This window comes from Ornithodoros turicata, chromosome 2, assembly GCF_037126465.1.
Source record: "Ornithodoros turicata isolate Travis chromosome 2, ASM3712646v1, whole genome shotgun sequence".
Taxonomy (NCBI): Eukaryota; Metazoa; Arthropoda; class Arachnida; order Ixodida; family Argasidae; genus Ornithodoros; species Ornithodoros turicata.
This window is the reverse complement of record NC_088202.1, coordinates 18,908,485-18,920,995: the sequence shown is the minus strand read 5'-3', so window position 1 is coordinate 18,920,995 and position 12,511 is coordinate 18,908,485. Positions and strand designations below refer to the sequence as shown.

The following is a 12,511-nucleotide window of genomic DNA, read 5'->3' as shown; positions in this document are numbered from 1 at the left end:
TGGGGTCGACTGGCATTCTGTATACACTATAGCTAGAGCCTAACCTTTTTGGGGTTATATCCGATTACGGACGATATTTACCCCCGATTGAAATCCGCAAAAGCAGGGTTCAACCCGATATTTCCCAGAAAACTATTGGGCCAGGGGGATCTGAGGTCATCACAACTAAGAGAGAACTTTGGAAACTGAGACCATGTCAAATGTTAAAACTGACGCACCATGTTAAAACAGAGGCCATGCTGCCTGTTACATGCATGGACTCTGTGTCCTGGTGTGTTGTTTGTATTATGTATTGTAAAACGAAGACTTACGCCTGATTCTATTTGATTGCAACCCGATTACACCCGAATTATTGAAGCAAAATATAACCCGATATTTACTAACGAACGAATTACTAAGCAGCGTTCATAATTACTGCTTTCAGCCTACCACAATAGTCTTAACCAGTGTGGAGATATCTTTTGGGACTGTTCCCAGCTCTTAGGATGCATGTTGCCGCTCTCTTACTTTAATTATGTAATGCACTATTTTCAGAAACGATACTTGGCTGGTTACGGTGGGGCTGGCCTTGATGCTGCAACGAGGGCGATCATGTCGTGGGTTTTACATCCAACGCTACAGCTGAAGTTCAATATGCATGGGAAGAAAGACAACAAGGCGGCATTTAAAGGAACCAGCCTTTGTGGTGTTGTAGTTGGTATGCTTTTCTTAAAGCTTCTTTGGCAACAGTCAGCTTCCTCAAACTTGCATGCAGTACACTACCGGTGTGCATGATTGCAGCTGTCTACCAGCAGCTACTACACAGTTCAGAAGGTGATAGGATGTTCCGTTATGTTAACTAGATTTTTGAATTTTGCTAGTATTGAATCATTCGGTGCAATTTGGTTTGGTTCACTACTGTCCTCAAACTACACACTTTGTAAAACGAATATAAAACCTGAGACACGGAACAGAAAAAGACAACACCACGTTGCGTGTCCCAGGTTGTATAGTCGTTTTACAATATACCAGCCCACCTGCACCCTTGTACTTCTACTACTCACTTTGTATTCGCTTCTACTGCGTAACTACTATTCCACTCAATTTAATGACTATTAAAGGAGCTCAAAAAAGTACTTTAAACACTATCATTTTTGTAACCAAGCCGTTCGTAAGCTTATTAAAACGCACCATGCGAAGTAATTCTATCAACGGGTGCACAAATATCGCAGAATTCGATGATGAAGATCGCGACCCTGCGCAACGGTGGCAATGCCCGGAACGAGCCGTCGAGCTACTCGCGTCATGTTATGTTCTTAATCGCGGCATATCATCTTGATTGATTGATCAATCAAGATTATATGCATATCATCTTACGAAGCAGCATTTATCCTGGTTTTCCTTGTTTCCAGAACATGAATTTCGAGAAGGGGGGTTTCACGACCAGGAATATCGAGATCCTCTCTTATTCATTGCTTGACAGGGAGAAAGCAGGGGGAAAGAAAACAGAAAGAAAGAAAAGAAAACCAGTCTGCACTGACCCGGATAGAAGCGCGGTCGCCGCTTTCAACTCTTATTACGTCACCAATGACGTTTTTTTTTCATTCTCCTCCTCGTTTGACCTGGAGGAGCGAGTCGAGTGGGAGCACGCACGGCGATGTTAAAGTGTTTTTTCTTTCTGCAAAAAACATGGCCTACAGAGAAAATTTTCGTGTTAATCATCAAGTTAGGTTACCTGCTTCCACAACGCATTTGGAACAGAACATTTTTGAGATGGCTTTCAGAGCTCCTTTAAGAGAGGGGACCCCAGACATATTCTGCTCGAACATGCGAGATCTGTTTCAAATTGTGGTCGATTGTTCTCAGGGAAACCTGTACAATTTCAAGAATTTTTGGAGTTTCGTTTGTTTGTGAAGTGATGCCTGTGATGTGATATGCAATACCCTATTAAAGAAACTGATCATGTTCCTCGTTTATCCGAATGCCCAGGTGCAATCATGCAGAGGGCTCCAGGTGTAGAAGTATTGACTGTGCACAAGACAGTGGGGCGGTTCCTGGCCGGTGCAGCGGACAGGGACGGCGGGCGGTGAAGGCGAAAGAGTGTACTTGGAGTCACGGACGAAAATGCGCCGTATGATCAAATCACCTTCTAATCATATCACCCGTAATCAAATCACCCTGTAATCAAGTCACCCTGCAATCAAATAAAATGTTCAGTGTACAATAGTTTTGTAGGTCTGAAATTTTTTAGAAGGATCGGGGTTGCAGGTGTGACTTCTGCGAATAGCAAGACATTTTAATAAAAAGTAACAAATAAAGCAAAAATTACATAATGGCAATACTGGCTAGCCATAACGGGGTCTGCATGGCAATATTGGGCCGGGTTGCATTTACAAAATTGGGCCAAGATTGGCGATCTTAGCTCCCGATATTGGTCCAATATTGGTCCACTCTTGGCGTGCTGCTTGGGATGGTGTTGCTGGAGCTTTTGATATATGTGCCATGGCGGATCTCACTACCGAAAAAAGTTACGCACCTCTCAAGGAGGGGTCACGCCAACAGGTTATGGCAGCGAGGCAGCGCGTGAAGCAAGATTTGGCCCCGGGAGACGAAATGGTGCCAAGAGGAGGATACAGTGCTTCAGTTGCGGAAAATTAGGACACATCGCTCGACGTTGTCCAGAAAAATCGTCTAGTCAACCAGCAACAAAGAAGGAAGAGATACGCGATCCAACCGGAGTTCCTTCAGAGGGAAATACAACGCAAGGGTTGCTTCAGTCAAGGAGAATCAGCTCACAGAGATTGGTCATGTATTGAATTTCTTCGCTTTTGAGGTTGAAGTGCACGGCACACGCACCAGCGGATGGAATGGTTGGCCCGTCGACTCCGGGCCAGCAGCCACATGACAGGGTGTTGGGGTATTTTAAAAGAATTTCGGCAAGATCACTAGAAGGTGGTTACACTCGCTCGTCAAAATCATACGACGAGATGACATTGGAAATGTCACAGTCGAGGTAAAAAATGTACAGGGCAACAATTTTCTGGCTATGATGGACATCCTGTATGTCCCAAGTATGGCCGATAACCTGCTTTCGGTCTGTAAGCTGACGGACAACGGGATAGACGTGACATTCAAAGGCGACTGCTGCCCGTGTATTGATGCGAAAATTTCGTTTTCGACACTGTCAAAGAAGAGGGAATATACAGGTTGCATGGCCAAAATAATTCAAGGCCGTCGGCAAACTCAGCAAGCACGCATAGACAGGACGGAATCATGGTATCGTAGAATGAGTCACTTAAATGTTCAATGTCTTGTGCAAATGTCACGAAGAGGAATCGTTCGAGGTATCCCGAACTTGATATCAGTGCAAATCGAGTGTAAGGAACACCAAAGGGTGTTCTCACGGTGCAGTGAAATACCTCGTCCCAACGTCATGCATGTAGCTTTTGTTCTTGTGGTTTGTAATGGTGCACATGTTATTTTTAGTTCTATTCTTTATCATTTTTGCAATGCGGTTAATGGGAGTTTGATGCGTTTCTATTTGTACTCGTGAGCACGATATGCGACATTTAATATACAGGCTGTTCTTTTTATTATTCGTCACTGATGTTCTATAAAAGAAGAGTTGCGAGAGCACCGCTGATGCCATTTTGGTAGGCGGCTTATGCAGACAGGAACACGTCCTGTAGGACAGCGTATGCAACTACTGGATGACTAATTACCTCAAATTAATTAATTAACTTATTAATTAAATATTTTATGGGAAATCCGAAAAAGTACCCGAACCGGCCATTCTTGAAATTAATCGTCCTTATTAAACGCCCTGAGAAGCGAACATGTCCCGATATATCAATTACCAAATTTCGCTATGCAAATGAGCCGAAACGAGAACTGCTGCGCTGAGCCCCGCCACGGCCGCCATCGACGCATAAAAATAGCCCCAGCGCGATGAAGTGCGTGCGTGTGTGTGTGTGTGTGTGTGTGTGTGTGTGTGTGTGTGTGTGCGCGCGCGTGTGTGTGTGTGTGTGTAAGGGGGTAATCATCCCCTGTACGACGAAGGGAGTGACGGAGGATGAGAGCTTTCAGGTCATGCATACTGGGCTCCCCAGGTGTCCCAACTCTTCGAACATTAAGCGCTCTGGCCCACGCGGTCACCATGACGATGGGACACTTGAAATTAGTATTTTGAACGGCGGAGGTACACTACGCTAGCACGCGACAGTATCGGTACAACTCCAATCAGCCAATCAAAACGCCTACGATGATAACGGTTATCTAGTTAGAACTCTTGCCAGAGTACCTACCTCCTGGGACCTGCGCTGCTTCTACAAAAATCCTAACCTAATAAGCTTGAGTAGAATGCTTTGTAAGGAGGAAAGAAACAATAGACGAAAGAAGTCGATGGGCAGCGCTGCCGCCTAGCCTTCAAACTGCTGCGCTGTGGAGGAGTGCGAACAACACTCTAATGTGGCGGGTAATGGGTTGTGTTACCTTGGAACTGTCGCGACGGCGACAACGACGAAGGCAGGCCGCGAGGGCTACCACTGGAGTCATCGGTGTTACTTGGTGTCCTTTCGAGCACCGTATATCGTGTCACCGTGTTACTAAATGATACGGCTTAAGAAACTGCTCTTGACTGACTGCGCAAAACATGAAGACATAAATTCAGCTTGAAGCTCGCATTACACAAAGGGTTCTATGATGACGCGTCTAGTCATAAAATACTTCTCTGTCAAAGCATAGTTGTAAGGATTCGTTGTAAAGCTACGCATAGCTGTCACACCCCAGTCGTCACTATGCACTTCGAGTATTGTGTATTATGCACGTGTGGAACGTGTCGTGGCAGGTATGACAGTCTTCTTTCGTCTCGTCTTCCTTACAATATGATGCCGGATATAGAAAGAAAGCTATAAAAAGATCAGGGGCAACTGGAACGTGCGCAGTACTAAAGCAACTTTGGAAACTAAACAAAACAACTACAGCTCCAGAAAAGATCGTGGAAGCCAGTTACATGGGGAAGTAGATTCACATGTTTTGTTAATGCGAATATTTTGTGTGTTTGGTTCAATATATTATGTGCACGTCAATCTTCATACATACGTCATCTCCAACAAGTGCTTTCGCAACATGATGAATGGACATACAACAATTTCAAGGGGGTACACTACGTTGTGACTCGGACAAAATCATGCGCCCGCAGCCCGCCTACGCGAATCATAAATGTCTTTAGATTTGTGAGCGGAGTTGACGTGTAGGGGGTGACGTGTCTCGAAGCATAACCAATTGAAAAATCTGCTCGGGGAACACGAGACAGCTTAAAGCGATAATAGCGTGCAGCGACTTACTTTGGGGACTCCCACCATTCGATTTGCTATAGCTTCAAATGTTAGCCTGCAAGTTATTTCACGAAAAATTGGTATTGAAGATATGAAATTTCAATTGTAAACAACGAGAATTGGTGGAGGCAGACCACAGTTATGGACAACACATACGAGTAAGCCTCAAACGCCCAGGTATTAACGAATTCAAACAACTCTTGGAAAAGAGGTGCTGACGCCACGAATCGAACCTGGGCGTTTGAGGCTTACTCGTATATATCGTCCCTAATTGTGGTCTGCCTCGACCAGTCCTGGTTCTTTACGTCGTTTACAAATCGCCCTACCTCGTGTCTGAATGAGAAAGTCAGTGAGAAAGATGTAACAGAGAATGGAAGTAGCGTGGTTGGTTGTCCGTCCCCCCTGTACTTGAGGCACTCAATAGCTAGCGGTGTGGTGTAGTGGTTAGCATGTATGACCGGATATCAGAAGACCAGGTTCGATTCCTGGCGTCAGTACCTCTGTTACGCGGTTTGTTTGAGTTCGTAAATTTCAATTGTTCACGCATATTTCAAATACGAAATCTGCCGGTAACAAGAGCCATCAGTAACGTCATGCAAAATCGCAGCGGATTGGGTGCTTGAAAGATCGCTGCTGGCAGCCTGGGCACACGACGTACGGTTTCAGTGACGTAATTCAAAATTTGAATCGCGTTCATCGGTTTCCGTAAGCAGCATTTATATCAATATGCGGTGTCGTAGTCCTACGGTGTGGCCAACTGCAAGAATACCTCAGTGAGGAACCCTCTCGTCTTGTTTTATCGTCCTCGGGAGAACGCGTGTGAAAATGACGAAAAAGAAGTAGCGCGAGCCCTTAGTACACTCAGGAGACGGAAAGTCCCGGTGTGATTTGAACACCCTCGTAGACGTCCTCACCCTTTGAGTCACTTGCTAGGCAAAGGTTGCTCCACAATTTGTCAAAATCGCCAGCGGAATATCAGTAAACTGTATCTCGCGATACCAAGCTCTCAGAGCAATCTTGCTCCTTGAAACTGTTCTTCTGTTTTTATTTGCATGTTTGTTTTTTTCGTTACATTGGGAGCAATGTGCATGAGCTTTACTCTCTATTTCGGACCCACTTCACACCCATGTGCGTTTGCGCGTGTTTATAGTGTTTTATGTGTGTGTATGTAGTTTTATCTGATTCTTTTTTTTGTTTTTTTTTCCTCCAAAGGTGAGTTTTCTAGTTCCCTCCGTTAAAAATTGGTCGCAAACTGAATTAGAATATACCTTTGCAGCGGAATAGTTTGTGTACCCAAGGGGTATAAATTCGAGACCTCCACTAGGGTATAAACGATTTATACCTTTTCGGAAGGTATAAATCGGTGCCGCGCCATAGCTGTGACTCTCCGCTTCTCATAGCCATCTGTCCTTTTCTATATATATATACCTATTTGAGCTTTTCTTCGTCGGTATACCGCGTGATTGAAATATGTGCATCCTGAACAACGCTGCATAGTTGATCAGCTTATTGCGCAGTTCCATTTGTGTGTGACAGTTACATCCTGTAATGGACTGCACTCAAACGTTGTATTGTATTGAATTGTCCTTGTGGATTAGGGCATGCCGTATGAGGGATGGGGAGGAAGTGAAATAACACAGCGTTCACACGGCTGCTTAGTTTTCTTGTCTTGGGGCAAAATACTGCAGATTACAGTACACTAATGTGCCACAATTGACAGTTCCACAATTCCGATGTTCTTCTATGTTCTGTGTCCTAAAGCATCTGGCAGCTAACAGTTTGGCTGACGGTTAAAACATTGGTGTAGAACTTCGCGTACACCACCACCATCTCCATGTGAGGGAACGCAGGGGACTCGTTGCAAGCACGATGGTGTGTGGTCAGCGTCCGCGTCCCATTGGTTACAGTTTTTGCAGTGAGCTCGCGTGAGAAAATCCAGTGCAGAACTGTTGATGCATGGTACCTCTTACAAAATCATGTTGCTGTCAGGTTGTACCGCTGTTACTGCCTGCCCTTGCTGCCCACCGACGGCGATATCGCTGCGACCCCCTTCCCGACGCCCCTTCACGCTGTACAATCCACCACAAGCAGTGTACAGGCACTGTGCTCGTGAAGATAACTGCCGCGTCGTGTACAGCTTCAACCCCGTGCTTTTAGACTTTGCGTACAAATATGAGCGTCGAAATTGTGGTGTCGGTGCAACGCAGTCGACAACAGCACTGCCAATTACACGGAAACGCCCATCACTGTTCAGGTGATCAGATGCCGTCAAAGCTGAGAATGAACACCATACAAGACCGCAATTTGCCAGTGCAATAGGTCAGTGACGGACTTTGCAATAGGTTATGCAATCCCAAGCAGCACAGAAGCTTGGCCCAATATTGGCTGCACATTGGGAATACTGGGAATATTGGACCAGTATTCTCAAGATTCTGCCAATATTGGCTCACCATTGGGCATACTGGCCCCATATTCACAAGATTCTACAAATATTGGCTCACCATTGGGCATACTGGCCCTGTATTCCCAAGGTTCCTCCAATATTGGCTCGTCGTTGGGCATATTGGACAATATATTGGTCATATATAGGGAATATTGCCATTTTTTAGAAATCTGGAAAATCAGATATAATAATTTCCTCGGATTAAACCAGAATCAGACAGGTATGTGCAATTTTAGCAAAGCTAAAAACTTCACCCTGCTGAACAGTGGTCCCTAAACTGAGGATCTGGAACCGCCCCAGGTTCTGATGAACCAAGGTAGATCTAAACTAGTAGCGAAAACAACCGAAAATACCAAACCAGATCCATCGGCAAGGCTACCAGCAAGAAGCGCGAGCGATCCTGGGTGTTGGTAGTAGAGGTACGATCATAAACAGAAAAACTATACAACATGGGCATGACTTGTGTGTGTACTAATAGCTTATTCATAATTTCAATGTAGAAAAAAACTTTCTGTTGCCCCACTCGTGCACATATACGAATTCATCTACCGCCCGAGTACATTTCCGTGTCCTGCTCCCAGTGGGCGTGTCACAGTGGGCGTGTTTATCCGTGCATCTCTGTAGACGTTCCGTGTGTACGTGCATTGTAATATGGAGTTCATACACTTTTTGGGTTAAACAGGGAGCGACGTTCACATCTTGGAGCTGTAGACCAAGAATTACACGTGTGAACATATAAATACAATGCATCCCCTGTTACTGGCACCGCGAAAAAAAATTTCGTCATGGGACAAGGGGCCATGATAGCGTGAGTGTTAGCAGGAATCAGCTGTGCACCAACGATGCGATGTTTTGTTGCAGTGTACCTATAATGGCCACTCATTGAATAAATGCAATCGTCTAATCAGTACGTGTACGTGTAGCTCTAAGTGAGAAATGGACCTTAAGTGAACCTTCCCAATTTCTGTGTGGTCATCACGATGCCCTTCAGTTTGGAGTTGTCTCAATCTGTGATAACTGTATGTATTTCGAATTGATATGTTTAATTAAACCTGGTATGATTTATTTTTCTGTATTCTCGTCTAGTGTTGTTGCCTGGGTGAGGAAAAGGAGCACAACGGAAACAAAGCGCGCGAATGTAAACGTGCCATGGCTAATATGATGCTGATCTAATGCTGACATCATCTCTGACGTCATTTATTTACAATTGTAGTAGTCCGCGCAACGGATGGATGGCGCTGACCGTCTCTATCATGGCGTCATTTTGAAGACACAGGGGCCTATGGGAGTTGCGCTACCTGTTTAGATATACCTTGGATGAACTTCCAAATCCAAACCTGTCTGACAAACCGTCACGCTTGGCGCTTCGCTGTGACAGGCCTGGCAACAATGTGCTCTTTGTCTCTCTCTGCTGTGGCGGTTGTGAATGTGGCTGTTGTGGTGTTACTTGCGGCATGTTTCAACAGTTATCTAGGTATTGGAACAGGTCGTTTGTAGCTCTACAAGTCATTGTAGTGTGATATCTGCACGGATAACCGTTCTCGGTTCGAAATGCAAGTAAAGTGGAGTATGGAACTGGTCGGAGCGGCGCGTCTCAAACTAAAAGTTGATACACAACATTCTGCTAGTGGTAAGTGTTGTCTCCACATTTTGTTCCTATTGCTTATTTGCAGTACCATTGTAACGGGTTGTTCAGACTATACTTTAACTTTAAGTGGAATGCAGAGATTAGGGCAGCGAACATTACGCGTTGCAATTACCAGTTATATCCCGGACAGTTTCTTCCCGAAACATGCTTATAGTGGAGCTACATATAGTATGCTTTGTGTCTTTTTGAAGGGCTCGACGTTCTCTTTCCGACTACTTTGGTCCCTAAAGCGCGCGACGTTTCGGTCTCCAGAAATTCGCTTGAGAGCGTCGGGTATCCGCGCCGGTGCGTCTGGTAGCGGCTCCTCACTGTCTGGGAATGGAACTCGCTTCGCCCTGGTCCGATCGCGTTGAATTCTTAGGTTTGTATATTGCGGTTTTTCCCCAACAACTTTCTATCCCACATCTATATTGTAGTCTATGTTGTATGTTCAGAGCGGTTACGAAGTTATTCGGCAATGTCCCGTGCCTGCCCACTGTTCCGGCACCTTTATTGTGTTTTTCGGTTCGAAGTCCGTAACCAATGGCGTATCTGCACCATTCTTCCGTACGGACTTTGAATTGTCTTGGAGCCTCACCATCTAGTGTTTGGCAGAGCCTTCCATACTTGTAGCCTTTCATGGTTCAAGTTTCTGCATTGTGTTGAATGCTTTGGGTCTGTCGCACTGCAGCTTTTCGCAGTATCTCATGCCCGTGGTTTTTCATTTGTTTTGAGTGAAATGCTCAGTCTTACATAGTACAAGTTCTTTTTCTCTGTTACATGCTTATGGTCTTTATACATAGGGAGCGGCACAGAATGTACGCAACGGCACACAGCTGTGCAATTTTCTTGCACGCAGTGTTTAGCAAATAGTGTGGGTTGACTATGATTGACCTTGATGTTGTTCAGGTGTAGGACCAATTCGCGCATTTCCTCATTTTGAATTTTAGTTAGGGTGCTGTCAACCTTCCTACTGACGACTGCCACTAGCGCCGGAGATGAATCATGAAGACCATCATTGCAAGCCCATGCCACAGAAGAACAGTGTAATATGTAATGAGCTGACGGTAACTCTCAGTTTTTTTATGCTCTGGTGCTCTTCATGCTCATGTTTCTCATTCGACATTTTTGTATAAGTCCCCAGATCTGCTTGGTTACAATCCCAAAGTCTGGAACATTTGGCATGGAATGACCCTCAGGAACCTCTGGTGTAGTATATCATTTTGTAATTAGCCATTTTAACGTTCGTATAAGCAAGTAAACATCACTACTGTATACTACAAGAGGGAAGTTTAGACAAACGTATATGGTCTGTGATGCATTTGTTTCAGAAAGAATACCTTGCTGGTTGTTGGAGGAGTCGCTTTCCATGCAGTAGTCAGGACTGTTACATCCAGGGTATTGTGTATCCATCGCTACAGGCCGAATTCAGTGTGAATGGGAAGCAAGGTAGCAAGTCTGCATTCAGGGGGTCCAATTCCTGCACTGCTGTGATTGGTAGGTAATTCTAATGCTGTTTACAGTTGTCTTTCTTAAGACTCTAGATATAGCAGTGGCATGTGGAAATACGATAAAGTGCATGCTTTTGTACCTGACTAGAAACTCTCTCACTTAACATTTCTGTCCAGGTGCTGGGGAACTTCTTGGCCGGGCCAGCAGACAGAGACAGTGGCTTTCAGAAGCGGGGTACAGAGCATCCACAAACAGGCACAGTCTCCCCCCAAAATGAGAATCAAGACCCACAGTTGAGAGTTTCATAAGAGATGTAAAAGTAAGTGAAACAAAAGTGTCAGTCTGTTGTTCATTGAACAGCTAAAAAGTACTCCATGAGAGTATGACCGCACAGTGGGGCAAATTCTGTGCACAACAACGAGGTTAAAAATGGGGCTACCAATATTGGACCAAGGACTGGTATACCGGCACAAGACTGGCAAAACCGGATAACCAATATTGGACCAGCATCGGGTATAGTAGCACAATATCGGCAAAACTGATTCCCCAATATTGGACCAAGATTGGGAATACCGGCACGACACTGGCAAAACTGGCGTGACAATATTGGACCAATATAGGGCCATGTTGCAGTTGCCATATTGGGCCAATATGGGCAATCTATATTGCCAATATCGGTCCAATCTTGGGGTGCTGCCTGGGATGGGATATTTGAAATCCATGTAGAGGGTTCATGCACTGATAGACGACACTTACTGAAGCGCTGCTTAAAGGTCAGCTATGCCGATATCCCAAATAGCCGAAACGGTTGTGATATTCTGAAAGCCCACATTAAGCTCTCCCCAAAATGCACCTTCATTCTCTCAGTTCGGTACAGTACCATGTCAAAAAATAGATAATTCATTCCGAAACACACATGGGCGCAGCCATTTTTATGACGTAGATGCACCCGAACGGGCATTGTGACGTGCACGCGTCTTCGTACTTGTCAGTGGATTTCAGCTACGGCTTCTCGCGGCTTCACGTATCTGTGCTTGAAGATGGCGGACAGCCGGGTTCCACCGTTCCGCGATAAGTAAACAGTGCAGCAGCTGCGAACTCATTCGCGAACCAACCTCTGTGCGATGTTGTGACTGGAATTCGTCGTTTGTGTTTTGTGAGCACGTACAATTTGTATCAAGTCGCGTCTCCGTTAGCCCCTTTACAGCACTTGCCCATTGTAGAGACTGACGTTTCGACAGCCGTGTTAGCAAGAAAATGCCGACAGCGGTTTATTCCTGCAGGAAAAAATTGTGCTATGTATTTGAGAAACCGCATACTGCTATGGGACAAGGTTTACGTACCATTTATCAATGTGCAACAGCGTCGACGACGGTAAGTAACAACGAGAGACGTAAAACGAAATACAAATCACATTTTAAACTTTTTGTGGGATTCTGTGCATTTTCCAGAAGCTTTCTTTGAATCACACACTCCCATGTCACGCTGCGTTGTGTGGCACGCTACAAACTACTGCATTTTATGTCTAACATCTGGATATTGTTTGTAATGAGCACCGTCGCACAAAAACATGCACACATTGCCACTTAGAAATGGTGTTTTTAGAAATGTGGTGTCTGAAGAGTTAGGGCATAGCATAGATCCTAGAAATCAGGTGCACCTTATCCTTCTGTA

At 45.0% G+C, this 12,511-nt stretch overlaps 1 long non-coding RNA gene across 1 annotated transcript in view; it reads right to left on the bottom strand.

Moving 5' to 3' along the window:
* The window catches only part of LOC135383179 (uncharacterized), a 43,007-nt gene extending 38,246 nt beyond the window's left edge, over nt 1–4,761 (bottom strand). Inside the window, exon 1 of the long non-coding RNA XR_010419720.1 lies at nt 4,471–4,761. This is a non-coding gene — a long non-coding RNA (uncharacterized LOC135383179). The remainder of the gene's footprint in view (nt 1–4,470) is intronic.
* Between the last annotated feature and the right edge of the window lie 7,750 nt (nt 4,762–12,511).